Source organism: Mesoplodon densirostris, chromosome 4 (assembly GCF_025265405.1).
Source record: "Mesoplodon densirostris isolate mMesDen1 chromosome 4, mMesDen1 primary haplotype, whole genome shotgun sequence".
In the NCBI taxonomy this organism is placed as follows: domain Eukaryota; kingdom Metazoa; phylum Chordata; class Mammalia; order Artiodactyla; family Ziphiidae; genus Mesoplodon; species Mesoplodon densirostris.
Genome location: NC_082664.1, coordinates 117,951,646 through 117,966,596, shown reverse-complemented (window position 1 = coordinate 117,966,596; position 14,951 = coordinate 117,951,646). Strand labels below are relative to the sequence as shown.

Below are 14,951 nucleotides of genomic sequence, written 5' to 3'. Positions count from 1 at the left end.
ACACATCTGAGTGGCTTACAAAGAAAAATGCTACAAGTCCTTTGGGGATCAGCTGTGGTTTTGTTCCATGTCATCTTCACTCTGGAACCCAGGCTGATGGAACAATTTCTCTCTGAAACAGATTGCTAGTCTTGTGGCATACAAAAAGGAAATATGGTGAACCCACCAGCTGGTGCTTAAAGCTTCTGCTTGGAGTTGATCCTTCTTCTCAAATTTTATTGGCCAAAGCAAGTCACATGGTCAAGCCTGCCACCAGTGGGGCTGAAGAAGGGGCATTTTCATGGAGGGGCACCACAGTATTTGTCAGAACAATAGGAACAGATTTTGTGCAAAAAATTATGAGTGGTAACCCAATTTAAAAATAGGCAAAGGATTTGAATAGACATTTCTCTACAGACGTGCACAAATGGCCAATAAGCACATGAAAAGGTGCTGAACATCATTAGTCATTAGGGAAATACAAATCACAATCACAGTGAAATACCACTTCACACCTACTAGGTTGGCTGTAATAAAAAAGACAGGCAATTCAAGTGTTGGAGAGGATATCAAGAAATTGGAAACCTCGTATACTGCTGGTGGGAATGTAGAATGATACAGCTGGCTTTATAAATAGTCTGGCAGTTTTCCAAAACGTTAAACACAGAGTTACCATATGACCCAGCAATTCCACTCCTAGGTATTTATCCAAGAGAAATGAAAACATATGTCCACACAGAACTTGTACACAAATGTTCATAGCAGCACTACTCATAATACCCCCAAAATGGAGGTAACCTAAATGTCCATCAACTGATGAATAGATAAATAATGAGGTATATCCATACAATGGAATATTATTCAGCCACAAAAGGATTGAAGTATTGATACATGTTATAATGTGGTTGTAGCTTGAAAAACATGCTAAGTGAAAGAAGCCAGTCACAAAATACCACATATTGCATGATTCCTTTTGCATAGAATGTCCAGAATAGGCAAATCTATATATGGAAAAAGTAGATTAGTGGTTGCTTATGGCTGAGGGGAAGTGGGCAAGTGACTTTTAATGAGTATGGGGTTCATTTTTGGGGTGATGAAAATGTCCTAAAATTGATTATAGTGACGGTTGCACAACTCTGTGAAGGTACTAAAAACCATTGAATTGAACACTTTGAGTGAACTGTGTAATAAGTAAAATATCTCAAGCTGTTTTGTATGTATATAAGAAAGATGAGTGGTTTTTGTTTTTGTCTTCTTGATTTTGAGAGGTTCAAGTGGAGATGACCAGGTAGTTAACCATGTGGCTCTGGAGCTCAAAGCAGAAATCAGGGCTGGAGATATATATTGGGAAATATAGGGGATGAAGATACTAACTGAATTTAAAAAGAAGCAATCACCAGAGAGAGTGTGTCCAGCTGGAAAAGAGAGGGCCTACACCTATCCCTGAGGGATACCAACATTTAAGGGGTGAGAGAAATAACAGGAGACTTCAAAAGAGGTGGAGAGGGAGTGCTTAGAGATGGAGAAGTGAGATCAAGAGAGTAAAAGTGGAAGGCAAGGAAAGAGTGTTTCCAGATGTAAGGAGTGTCAACTGATTCAGAGCAATTAAGTTAGGTCATGATGATAACGCCCATAGGATCTGCAGTAGGGAGATCCCTAGTGACTTTGAAAAGAGTGGTTTTCATAAGGTGGTGGGGCAGAAACCGGAGGGCAGTAACATGAGTATTTATTTATTTATTTATGGCTGCACTAGGTCTTCATTGCTGCATGCGGGCTTTCTCTAGTTGCAGAGAGCGGACACTACTCTTTGTTGTGGTGAGCAGGCTTCTCACTGTGGTGGCTTCTCTTGTTGTGGAGCATGGGCTCTAGGTGCACGGGCTTCAATAGTTGCAGCATGTGGGCTCAGTAGTTGTGGCACACAGGATTAGTTGCTCCATGGCATGTTGGATCCTCCCAGACCAGGGATTGAACCCGTGTCCCCTGCATTGGCAAGCGGATTCTTAATCACTGGACCACCAGGGAAGTGCCTGACATGAGTTTTTAGACATGAGTAGTAGTTGAGCAATTGGAGACATCCTTGTGTAGGTAGTCAGAGAGATGTATCTGTGAACGGCAGATCTGTAAACAGAAGAAAGAAAGCAGAGGTTGAAGTGGGGTTTGGTGGGTTGGGTGGGAGGTTTCAAGATGGGAGAGGTTATTTAAATGCTTATGGAAATGAAAGGGAGAGGAGAAAGGGGACTATTGATAAGAGGAATAACGCCCTGACCACCTTTCAGGAAATCACATTATGTTGCCTCCTTATCCTACTCATTTTGTTTACTGTAGTGCTTATCATCTCATTATCATGGAACTTTATTATGTTCACTATTTATTGTCTGTTTCTACCTTGCTCCAGGAAGACACGGATTTCTTTCTCTTTTGTTTATTTATTAAGTCCAAGAATCTAGAATAGCATCTGACATATAGTAGGCACTCAAAAAACACTTGTTAAATAAATGAATGAAAGAGCAAGTTTTCTAAGAAGGCAGGAGGGAAGAGGAGCCAGAACAGCCAACAATATGGTTCCTGCCCTCACAGTACTTACAGTCTAGTTGTGAAGTAGACTCCATTGGATTCCATAACTTGCTGCTTATTGTGGGAAGCAAAGGAGAGGGACAGGTAAAGAGCTTGAGTTTCTCAGCTGTATGAAAAGTGATGGGGGAATATTCATGTGATAATTATGGTCTGCGTTGTTCAGAGCTCTAATTTAACATCGTTAAATTGTTAGGTCTTTGTACTTTGAGACTTTCAAGCCTGGCGCACAAGAGAAGCTGAATAAAGCTTTGCGGCAGAGAATAAACTGTGTTCAGCTTAGGGCCGCTGCTTTTCTGAAGCGCTTTCAGAGTCACAGATTTTTGAGGCGGACTTCTAGGTCCTTTATCTATGGGACAGACTGTGGTGATAAGGGAGGCAGGGTGAAGGGGCTGATTCCGAGAGACAGAGAGAGAACCGTGTGGCCCAAAGCGCGTGCAATCGCAGCCTGGGGGGGGAACAGCCACCTACAAGCAGCCGCGCCCGGGCCACGAAGCGCGCCCACGACCTGCCTCCCGCTTCGGCGGCCCATCGGCGGGAATCGGGCTGCGCTTGCGCGCGGACTGCCGGAGAGTGGAGCGGGGAGAGGCGCGGCAGCAGCTGGAAGTCACGTGGTGCAGCAGCCAGCCGCCCCGCCCCTCTGCAACCGCCCCGCCCCCGCCCCGCCCCTTTCCCGGCGGGACGCTCGGAGCCGCCCCGAACTGCGCAGGGCGGTCAGGGGTGAGTGTCCGCGAGGGGCGCGCGCGTTGCACAGAGCTGGGCGGGCCTGGGCTGGGGTGCGGGTCGGCTGAATGCTTAGAGGGGGCCAAGGGGACAAAATGGCGGCGGGGTAAGCCCTTTCACCCCCTCCCCTCACCTGGGAGTGGGAGCGGAGAAGGGCAGGGAACACTGCTGGGGGAGGGGAGCCGCGGCTACTCGGGAGGGCCCTGGGGTCCTCTGAGGAGGCCTGGGGGCGGGGGTTGGCAGGCTCTAGGCCTGACCTGTGGACTCAGCTCGGGGTGTGAGCGACAGGGGACTGCGCGCCCCGGCGGGCCGAGAGGTGGACAGGGGCGCTGCGTTACTCCCTAGAGGGGCGGCCCGGTCCGAGGCTTCTGGAATATCTACACTGCGAAGGGCTAGCGGAGGAGCCGCCCTCCCAGCCTTTCATTTGACAGGTGATCGTCATCATCTCATTCTCAGCGGGGTTTACCACGCTTTCCCTGCACAGTGACTCGGGTATTAGCTCTGCCCGGGAAGCAGGGCGGGAAAGGTTTCCCCATCTTACAAATGCGTGAACTGAGGCCTGGAGGGGTAAAGAGTTTAACCAGGGCTTGGCACCTGGGTGTAGTAGAACCCAGCCTTCTGCCTGTTTTAGTGCTCCCTTCCCAGCACTCTATTCCCGCCTACCCTCCCCTACCAGTGAGGGACGGGATTGTTTGAAAGCAGGCAGAAAACTGGTCCTCCAAGCACCTGCTGCTGTCAAGTGGCTCTCGCTGAGGTGGGGCCCGCCCGCCTGAGAGCAGCTTCCTGTCGTTGGTGAACTGTATTCCTCATTCTGTTTGTGCTAAGTTATTGTAACATGAAAATAGCTGTTCAGTATAGTCATCTTACTGAATAGATAGTAGTTCCTTATGTGTATTTTAGTTTGTTACAGTTTACATATTGATTTCACCAACATTAATTTCATTCTCATAAACAATCCGAGGTGGAAGGATGGAATAAGCGTTATGTCCATTTTACCAGTGGGGAAACTGAGGTCATTACTTGCTCCAGATCACCCACTGGTGAATGGTTCATCTAGAATTAAGTTTTCAGACCTGAGGCTGGTATTCTGACCAGTGTCCCTGTCTGGTTTATATTGATGTTCTGGCCCTTGTATTTTTTTTTCCAGGTAACTATGACTTTTCCTCAAAATGTAGTGGTGTAGATTGATTTATGCTGCATATTTAAATGATCTGAATAATATCCACTAAAGAATTAATATTTAAAGAATTTTTAATATGATTTGGAAAGGTGTCTTTGTGGGTGGAATTGTGGTATGATGGCCTTGAAGGCAAACTTCAAACTGAGTTTGAATCCCAGCTCTCCTACTTGTCCTTGGACAGATTAATTTTTCTGAGTCTTGGTTTCCTCATCTATAAAATATGGATATGATTATCCACCTCATAAATTTGTTGATAGCAAGTAAATGAGGTGTCTGTAAAGCGTTTAGAACTGCTCCTGGCCCATAGTAAGCACTCAGCAAATGCTCCTTTCCTTCTTTCTCTCCACTTCACTGAGCTGCCATTCTTTATTCTCTAAAATTCTCTAAACCCTGGTGGTTTAGGTCAATCTACCTGGTGGATTATGCATGGAAGCATAATCAGTGTTGCTATATAAATGCAGTTATGAATAATTTGTTGATTGGTCTCCAAAGGATCTAGTGTTTTAAATATAGACTTCAAAAATATTTGTCCTTGCAACTTCATAGATATTTAAGAATCACTAAAATTTTGATTTGATATTGACTTTATTAATTCCTTCATTTAACCACTTTAATGTTTTAAGGATAAGATTAAGGGGCTTGAGATTCTGTCTTTTCTTTCACCTTCATACCCAACCACAACCCAACCTAGTTTAAAGGAGAAGCAAAAATTCTTTGGGAATCACATGGGAACATTCTTTAAACACTTAGAAAGTGATGGTGGTATTTAGTGGGAAGTTAAATAGAATTTTCTTTAATGGTGCAATCTAATATCTGTTGTGAAATTGGCATTTCTGAAATTGTAGAAGTGAAAACGGCAGATGGCATGTATAACAAAATAAGTCACTAATAGAAATCTGTTTCCAGTTTTATGCTGGGATGTAACCTTTTTCACAAACGTGTTTGGCTTTGGCAGTAAGTCTTATGGAATATAAACAAAAGATCTACAGTCCATTGGTGGAGACAACCTTAAAAGAATATTAGAAGGAAATGATTTATAGGCAGACTTTCCCCTCTGTGACATGAAACACTAAAGATTTCATGAAGCTTTGCTAAAATAATTACTACTTTTTAATGATAACTTAAAAAAATATGTTTATTTATTTGTGGCTGCACTGGGTCTTCGTTGCTGTGCATGGGCTTTCTCTAGTTGCAGTGAGTGGAGGCTACTCTTTGTTGCGGTGCCTCTCCTTGCGATGGCTTCTCTTGTTGCGGAGCATGGGCTCTAGGTGCCCGGGCTTCAGTAGTTGTGGCATGTGGGCTCAGTAGTTGTGGCTCATGGGCTCTAGAGTGCAGGCTCAGTAGTTGTGGCGCACGGACTTAGTTGCTCCTCAGCATGTGGAATCTTCCCGGACCAGGGCTGGAACCCGTGTCCCCTGCATTGGCAGGTGGATTCTTAACCACTGCGCCACCAGGGAAGTCCCATAACTTCTTAAAGCACTAAGTTTATTATATATTTTGAAAACGTGTGAAGTGGAGAGAATAGAAAAATTAATTTCTGTATACCAATTTATTTCAGTAATTACCTATGCATGGACAGTCTTGTCCCATAAAAGCTATAACTCCCCATTGTTTTGAAGCAAATCTCAGATATCATATTTCATTTGTAAAGATTTCTGTATGTGTCAAGCCAGCTTTTAATATACTATTGAAAAGAGAAGTAATTTTGATATTTTCAAAGAAGCATGCCAGGTTCATGGGAGAAAATAAATGCCTTTTACTTGATGTTTTCATGGTAGTAAATATAGGTGTGATCAGAATTGAAAACCTCATTAAATAACTTGGACTTATAAAATGTCTGTGTTGCCCTTTAAAATACTACTTATTTTACTGTAATACACTTACTTTCCATTAGGAAACACGTGAAAAATTACTGATAGTTTTGGAGTATGCGGGCATCAGCATTGTTTAAGTACCAGTCTCAGAAAGGTAAATACTAAGATTTTCTTATATTTCAGAAAAAGCAAAAACATGGGTGATAGATTCTATGAATATTGGAGAGGAACTGATTGAAATCCAGATTTTTCTAGAATTTATTGACAAACATGAGACAATTCATAGATGTACTGTCCTGACTTCAGTTAATTGGGCCTATAATTTTTAGAATAGTGCTACTAACAGGCTTCTAACTATTTTGGGCCTGCCATTTGATTCTTGCCTTTTCAGAGCCTGGTGACCGAACTCAGAGAAGAGAGAAGCCTTTCCTGGCACTTGAGCCAGTCTTCACATTTTTATCTCTAGGACTCTCAGGTGTCTCTACATTCTGGGACTGCAGGGCAGGGTAGGACAAGTGAGACCTCAGTTCATCACAGGCAGCAGCTTGTTCAGAAACGTTGGGGCCAGTTAGTCCTAGTGTTCATTCCCTGTTTACTGACTTGTTTTGTTTTTTGTGCTCTATTTTCTGTGTGGCCGTTGTTTTGCCATAGCCTGGGTTCTCAAATTTAATTTGAGTAGCACTGCCAATATATTGCCATATCCATTTTTTTATATTAGCTGATTTTTCATTTAGGTTAGTGTTATAAATTTTCTTTTAAAATTTAAGTAAAATGTAGTTCTTTTTATAGAAAAAGGTTTTGTAGATAATAGTATGGGTGGTAGTTATGGCAAATATCATGAAACTAGTAACTGATTGAAATTTTGGAAATTGTAAGTTCTATTTTTAGAAAACAGCTTTATTGAGATATTTAACATACCATTAAATTCAATCATTAAAGTGTACACTTCAGTGGTTTTTAGTGTATTCATGGAATTGTGCAACCATCACCACAATCAATTTTAGAACATTTCAGTATCCCACTATGAAGCCCCATAACTATTAGCATTCATTCCCTATTCCTGGCTTCCCTCCCCACTTTTCCATCCTACTCCCTACCTCTGCCCCAGGCAACTACTAATCTACTTTCTTTCTCTATGAATTTGCTTATTTTGGCAAATAGAATCATGCAGTATGCAGATTTTTGTGTCTGACTTTTTCCATTTAACATAACATTTACAAGATTCATCTATGTTGTAGCATGTATCAGCACCTTATTCCTTTTTTTAAAATATAAGTTTCAGGTGTACAGCATTATAAGTTACCATCTGTATACACTATGAAGTGACCACCACCACAATTCTAGTTACCATCTATCACCATGTAGTTGCCCCCTCCTTCGTCCACTTCCCCCCCACCCCCCACCAATCCCCTACCCCTCTGGTAACTACTAAGTTGTTCTCTGTATCTGTGAGTTCGTCATTGTTTATTTTGTTTATTTGTTTGTTTGGGGTTTTTTTCATTCCACATATGAGTGAAATCATACAGTTTTTTCTCTTTCTTTTTCTAACATATTTCACCTATCATAATACCTTCATGGTCCATCCATGTTGTGGAGAATGGTAGGATTTCATTCTTTTCTGTTACTGAATAGTATTCCATTTTATATGTGTATCGCATCTTCTTTATCCATTCATCCATCGATGGAGACTTAGGTGGTTTCCTTACCTTGGCTATTGTGAATAATGCTGCAATGAATGTAGAGGTGCATGTATCTTTTTAAAATAGTGTTTTCCTGTACTCCCAATAAATACCTGGAGGTGGAATAGCTGGATCAAATGATAGTTTTATTCTTAATTTTTTGAGGAATCTCCATAGTGTTTTCTGTAGTGGCTGCACCAATTTACAGTCCCACCAATAGTGTATAAGAGTTCTCTTTTCTCGGCATCCTCTCCAACATTTGTTATTTCTTGCTTTTTTTGGTAATGGCCATTCTAACAGGCATGAGGGGATATCTCATTGTGGTTTTGATTTGCATTTCCCTGATAATTAGTGATGTTGGACATTTTTTTTCATGTGCCTGTTGGCTATCTGTATTTCTTTTCTGGAAAAATGTCTATTCAGATCCTTTGCCCATTTTTAAATTGAGCTTTTTCTGTTGTTGTTGTTGAGTTGTGTGAGTTCTTTATATGTTTTGGATATTAACCCCTTATCAGATATATTATTTCCAAATATCTTCTCCCATTTGGTAGGTTGCCTTTTTGTTTTATTGATGGTTTCCTTTGCTGTGCATAAACTTTTCAGTTTGATGTAGTCCCATTTGTTTATTTTTGCTTTTGTTTTTCTTGCCTTTGGAGTCAGATCCAGAAAAACATCTAAAGACTGATCAGTGAGGTTACTGCCTATGTTTTCTTCTAAGAGTTTTATGGTTTCAGATCTTACATTCAAGCCTTTAATCTATTTGGAGCTAATTTTTGTGTATGGTGTAAGATGGTGGTCTAGTTTCATTTTCTTTTTTTTTCTTTTTTTTTTTTTTTTTTGCGGTATGCGGGCCTCTCACTGTTGTGGCCTCCCCCGTTGCGGAGCACAGGCTCCGGACGCGCAGGCTCCGGACGCGCAGGCTCAGCGGCTATGGCTCACGGGCCCAGCCGCTCCGCGGCATATGGGATCCTCCCAGACCGGGGCACGAACCCGTATCCCCTGCATCGGCAGGCGGACTCTCAACCACTTGCGCCACCAGGGAGGCCCTAGTTTCATTTTCTTGTGTGTGACTGTCCAGTTTCCCAACCACCATTTATTGAAGAGACAATCCTTTGCTCCTTTGATGTAAATTAATTGTCCATATATGAGTGGGTTTATTTCTGGACTGTGAATTCTGTTCCACTGATCTATGTCTCTGTTTCTGTGGCAATACCACACTGTTCTGATTGCTGTAGCTTTGTAGTATAGTTTGAAATCAGGAAGCATGATACCTCTAGCTTTCTTCTTCTTTCTCAGGATTGTTTTGGCTATTCAGGATTGTTGGTGGTTCCATACAAATTTTGGAATTGTTTGTTTTAATTCTGTAAATTTTGCCATTCGAATTTTGATAGGGATTGCATTGAATCTGTAGATCACATTGGGTCGTGTGGACATTTTAACAATATTAATTCTTCCAATCCATGAGCATGGAGCATCTTTCCATTTATTTGTGTCTTTTTCATTTTCTTTCACCAGTGTCTTATTTCAGTTTACAGGTCTTTCATCTTCTTGGTTAACTTTATTCCTAGGTATTTTATTCTTTTTGATGCAGTTATAAATGGGAATGTTTTCTTAATTTCTCTTTCTGATAGTTTATTATTGTGTAGAAATACCACAGATTTCTGTGTATTGATTTTGTATCCTTCAACTTTACTGAATTCATTTATTGGTCTTAACAGTTTTTGGTGGAGTCTTCAGGGTTTTCTGGGTATAGTATCATACCATCTATAAATAGAGACAGTTTTACTTCTTCCTTTCCATTTTGGATGCCTTTTGTTTCTTTTTCTTGCCTAATTGCTGTGGCTAGGATTTCCAATACCATGTTGAATAAGAGTGGTGAAGGTGGGCATTCTTGTCTTGTTCCTGTTCTTAGATGAAAAGATTTCAGCTTTTCACTGTTCAGTATGTTAGCTGTGGGTTTGTTGTATGTAGCCTTTATTATGTTGAGGTATATTTGCTCTGTACCCATTTTGTAGAGAGTTTTTATTATAAGGGGATGTGGACTTTTGTCAAATGCTTTTCTGCATCTATCAAAATGATCATGTGATATTTATCCTTCCTTTTGTTATTGTGATGTATCACATTTATTGATTTGTGAATTTTGAACCATCCTTGCCACCATGGAATAAATCCCACTTGATTGTGGTGTATTTGGTGTATGATCCTTTTACTGTATTGTTGGACACCATTTGCTAATGTTTTGTTCAGGATTCTTTTATCTGTGTTTATGAAAAATATTGACCTGTAAATTTTTTTTTTGTTTTTTTGGTCACGTCCTTGTCTGGTTTTAGTATCAAGGTAATGCTGGCTTTGTAAAATGTGTTTAGAAGGTTTTCCTCCTCCTCAGTGTTTTGGAAGAGTTTGAAAAGGATAGGTGTTAAATCTTCTTTGACTGTTTTGTAGAATTCACCAGTGGTGCCATTTGGTCACGGACTTTTGTTTGTTGGAAGGTTTTTTATTTCTGTGTCAGACTCCTTACTAGAAATCTGTCTATTCAGATTTTCTACTTTTTCATGATTGTCTTGAAAGATTATATATTTCTGGGAATTGATCCATTTCTTCTAGGTTGTCAAATTTGTTGGTGTATGATTATTTATAGTAGTCTCTTTTGATCCTTTGTATTTCTGAGATATCAATTTTAACATCTCCTCTTTCATTTATGATTTAATTTGAGTCCTCCTCCTTTTTTTCTTGGTTAGTCTAGCTAAAAGTTTGTTGAATTTGCTTATCTTTTCAAAGAACCAGTACTTAGCTTCATTGATCTTTTCTGTTTTTTTGTTTTAATTTCTATTTTATTTGTTTCCTTCCTATCTTTATTATTTCCTTCTACTAATTTGGGGCTTCATTTGTTCTTCTTTTTCTAGTTTCTTTAGGTGTTAGGTTAGATTGTTTATTTGGGATTTTTCTTGTTCCTTAAGGTAGGCCTGTATTGCTATGAACTTTCCTCTTAGAACTGCTTTTGCTTCATCCCACTGAATTAGGTATATCACATTTCTGTTTTCATTTGTCTCTGGGTATTAAATTCTCCTTTGATTTCTTCAGTGACCCATTGGTTGTTAAGTAACATGTTGTTTTACTGTCCATGCTTCTGTGGGTTTTCCCATTTTTTTCCCTTGCGATTGATTTCTAGTTTCATACTATTTGGTTGCAGAAGATACTTGACATGATTTCAGTCTTCTTGACTTTATTGAGATTTGTTTTATGACCTAACATGTGATCTGTCCTGGAGAATGTTCCATGTGCACTTGATAAGAATGTGTAATCAGTTGCTTTTGATGGAATGTACTCTATTTTAATCTATTAAATCTACTTAGTATAATTTGTTGTTTAAATCTGATGTTTCCTTATTGATTTTCTGTCTGGATGATCTATCTATTGATGTAAGTGGGGTGTTAAATTCCCCTACTATTATTGTATTGCTTTCCATTTCTCCCTTTAAGTCTGTTAATATTTGCCTGATATATTTTGGTTTTCCCCTGTTAGGTGAATGTACATTTAGAAATGTTATACTGTCTTGCTGGATTGACCCCTTCATCCTTATATAATGTCTTTGTCTTTTAATACCATCTTTGTTTTAAAGTTTGTCTGTTATGAGTATAGCTATTCCAGCTTTCTTTTCATTTCTATTTCCATGGAATATCTTTTTCCATCCTTTTACTTTCAGTCTGTGTGTGTTCTTATTTTGTGTGTGTTAGTTTCTGCTTTATAACAAAATGAATCAGTTATACATACACATATGTTCCCATATCCCCTCCCTCTTGCGTCTCCCTCCCACCCTCCCTATCCTACCCCTCCAGGGGGTCACAAAGCACCGAGCTGATCTCCCTGTGCTATGCGGCTCCTTCCCACTAGCTATCTACCTTACGTTTGGTAGTGTATATATGTCCATGTCTCTCTTTCGCTTTGTCACAGCTTACCCTTCACCCTCCCCGTGTCCTCAAGTCCATTCTCTAGTAGGTCTGTGTCTTTATTCCTGTCTTACCCCTATGTTCTTCATGACATTTTTCCCCTTGAATTCCATATATATGTGTCAGCATACAGTATTTGTCTTTCTCTTTCTGACTTACTTCACTCTGTATGACAGACTCTAGGTCCATCCACCTCATTACAAATAGCTCAATTTCGTTTCTTTTTATGGCTGAGTAATATTCCATTCTGTATATGTGCCACATCTTCTTTATCCATTCATCTGATGATGGACACTTAGGTTGTTTCCATCTCCGGGCTATTGTAAATAGGGCTGCTATGAACATTTTGGTACATGTCTCTTTTTGAATTATGGTTTTCTCAGGGTATATGCCCAGTAGTGGGATTGCTGGATCATATGGTAATTCTATTTGTAGTTTTTTAAGGAACATCCATACTGTTCTCCATAGTGGCTGTACCAATTCACATTCCCACCAGCAGTGCAAGAGTGTTCCCTTTTTTCCACACCCTCTCCAGCATTATTGTTTCTAGATTTTTTGATGATGGCCATTCTGACTGGTGTGAGATGATATCTCATTGTAGTTTTGATTTGCATTGCTCTAATGATTAAAGATGTTGAGCATCCTCTCATGTGTTTGTTGGCAATCTTCATATCTTCTTTGGAGAAATGTCTGTTTAGGTCTTCTGCCCATTTTCGGATTGGGTTGTTTGGTTTTCTGATATTGAGCCACATGTGTATTTTGGAGATTAAGCCTTTTTCAGTTGCTTCATTTGCAAATATTTTCTCCCATTCTGAGGGTTCTCTTTTCATCATGTTTATGGTTTCCTTTGCTGTGCAAAAGCTTTTAAGTTTCATTAGGTCCCATGTGTTTATTTTTGTCTTTATTTCCATTTCTCTAGGAGGTGGGTCAAAAATGATCTTGCTGTGATTTATGTCATAGAGTGTTCTGCCTGTGTTTTCCTCTAAGAGTTTGATAGTGTCTGGCCTTACATTTAGGTCTTTAATCCATTTTGAGCTTACTTTTGTGTATGGTGTTAGGGAGTGATCTAATCTCATACTTTTACATGTCCCTGTCCAGTTTTCCCAGCACCACTTATTGAAGAGGCTGTCCTTTCTCCACTGTACATTCCTGCCTCCTTTATCAAAGATAAGGTGACCATATGTGCGTGGGTTTATCTCTGGGCTTTCTATCCTGTTCCATTGATCTGTATTTCTGTTTTTGTGCCAGTACCATACTGTCTTGATTACTGTAGCTTTGTAGTATAGTCTGAAGTCAGGGAGCCTGATTCCTCCAGCTCCATTTTTCATTCTCAAGGTTGCTTTGGCTATTCGGGGTCTTTTGTGTTTCCATACAAATTGTGAAATTTTTTGTTCTAGTTCTGTGAAAAATGCCAGTGGTAGTTTGATAGGGATTGCATTGAATCTATAGATTGCTTTGGGTAGTAGAGTCATTTTCACAATGTTGATTCTTCCAATCCAAGAACATGGTATATCTCTCCATCTATTTGTATCATCTTTAATGTCTTTCATCAGTGTCTTATAATTTTCTGCATACAGGTCTTTTGTCTCCTTAGGTAGGTTTATTCCTAGATACTTTATTCTTATTGTTGCAGTGGTAAATGGGAGTGTTTTCTTGATTTCACTTTCAGATTTTTCATCATTAGTATATAGGAATGCCAGAGATTTCTGTGCATTAATTTTGTATCCTGCTACTTTACCAAATTCATTGATTAGCTCTAGTAGTTTTCTGGTAGCATCTTTAGGATTCTCTATGTATAGTATCATCATCTGCAAACAGTGACAGCTTTACTTCTTCTTTTCCAATTTGGATTCCTTTTATTTCCTTTTCTTCTCTGATTGCTGTGGCTAAAACTTCCAAAACTATGTTGAATAAGAGTGGTGAGAGTGGGCAGCCTTGTCTTTTCCTGATCTTAGTGGAAATGGTTTCAGTTTTTCACCATTGAGGACGATGTTGGCTGTGGGTTTGTCATATATGGCCTTTATTATGTTGAGGAAAGTTCCCTCTATGCCTACTTTCTGCAGGGTTTTTATCATAAATGGGTGTTGAATTTTGTTGAAAGCTTTCTCTGCATCTATTGAGATGATCATATGGTTTTTCTCCTTCAGTTTGTTAATATGGTGTGTCATGTTGATTGATTTGCGTATACTGAAGAATCCTTGCATTCCTGGGATAAACCCCACTTGATCATGGTGTATGATCCTTTTTATGTGCTGTTGGATACTGTTTGCTAGTATTTTGCTGAGGATTTTTGCATCTATGTTCATCAGTGATATTGGCCTGTAGTTTTCTTTTTTTGTGACATCCTTGTCTGGTTTTGGTAGCAAGGTGATGGTGGCCTCGTAGAATGAGTTTGGGAGTTTTCTTCCCTCTGCTATATTTTGGAAGAGTTTGAGAAGGATAGGTGTTAGCTCTTCTCTAAATGTTTGATAGAATTCGCCTGTGAAGCCATCTGGTCCTGGGCTTTTGTTTGTTGGAAGATTTTTTATCACAGTTTCAATTTCAGTGCTTGTGATTGGTCTGTTCATATTTTCTATTTCTTCCTGATTCAGTCTTGGCAGGTTGTGCATTTCTAAGGATTTGTCCATTTCTTACAGGTTATCCATTTTATTGGCATAGAGTTGCTTGTAGTAATCTCTCATGATCTTTTGTATTTCTGCAGTGTCACTTGTTACTTCTCCTTTTTCATTTCTAATTCTATTGATTTGAGTCTTCTCCCTTTTTTTCTTGATGAGTCTGGCTAATGGTTTATCAATTTTGTTTATCTTCTCAAAGAACCAGCTTTTAGTTTTATTGATCTTTGCTATCGTTTCCTTCATTTCTTTTTCATTTATTTCTGATCTGATTTTTATGATTTCTTTCCTTCTGCTAACTTTGGGGGTTTTTTGTTCTTCTTTCTCTCATAGCTTTAGGTGCAAGGTTAGGTTGTTTATTCGAGATGTTTCCTGTTTCTTAAGGTGGGATTGTATTGCTATAAACTTCCCTCTTAGAACTGCTTTTGCTGCATCCCATAGGTTTT

General features: G+C 39.7%; 1 protein-coding gene across 10 annotated transcripts in view; it reads left to right on the top strand.

Moving 5' to 3' along the window:
• The first annotated feature begins 3,247 nt into the window (after positions 1 to 3,247).
• The window catches only part of SCAPER (S-phase cyclin A associated protein in the ER), a 498,644-nt gene continuing 486,940 nt past the window's right edge, over positions 3,248 to 14,951 (top strand). For 9 of the 10 annotated variants that reach the window (XM_060096953.1, XM_060096954.1, XM_060096951.1 and 6 more), the window contains exon 1: positions 3,505 to 3,704. The gene's annotated coding sequence lies outside the window, so the exon portion shown is untranslated. Of the gene's footprint in view, positions 3,271 to 3,504; positions 3,705 to 14,951 lie in introns of those variants that run through there. The other variant, XM_060096948.1, reaches the window with a different exon arrangement.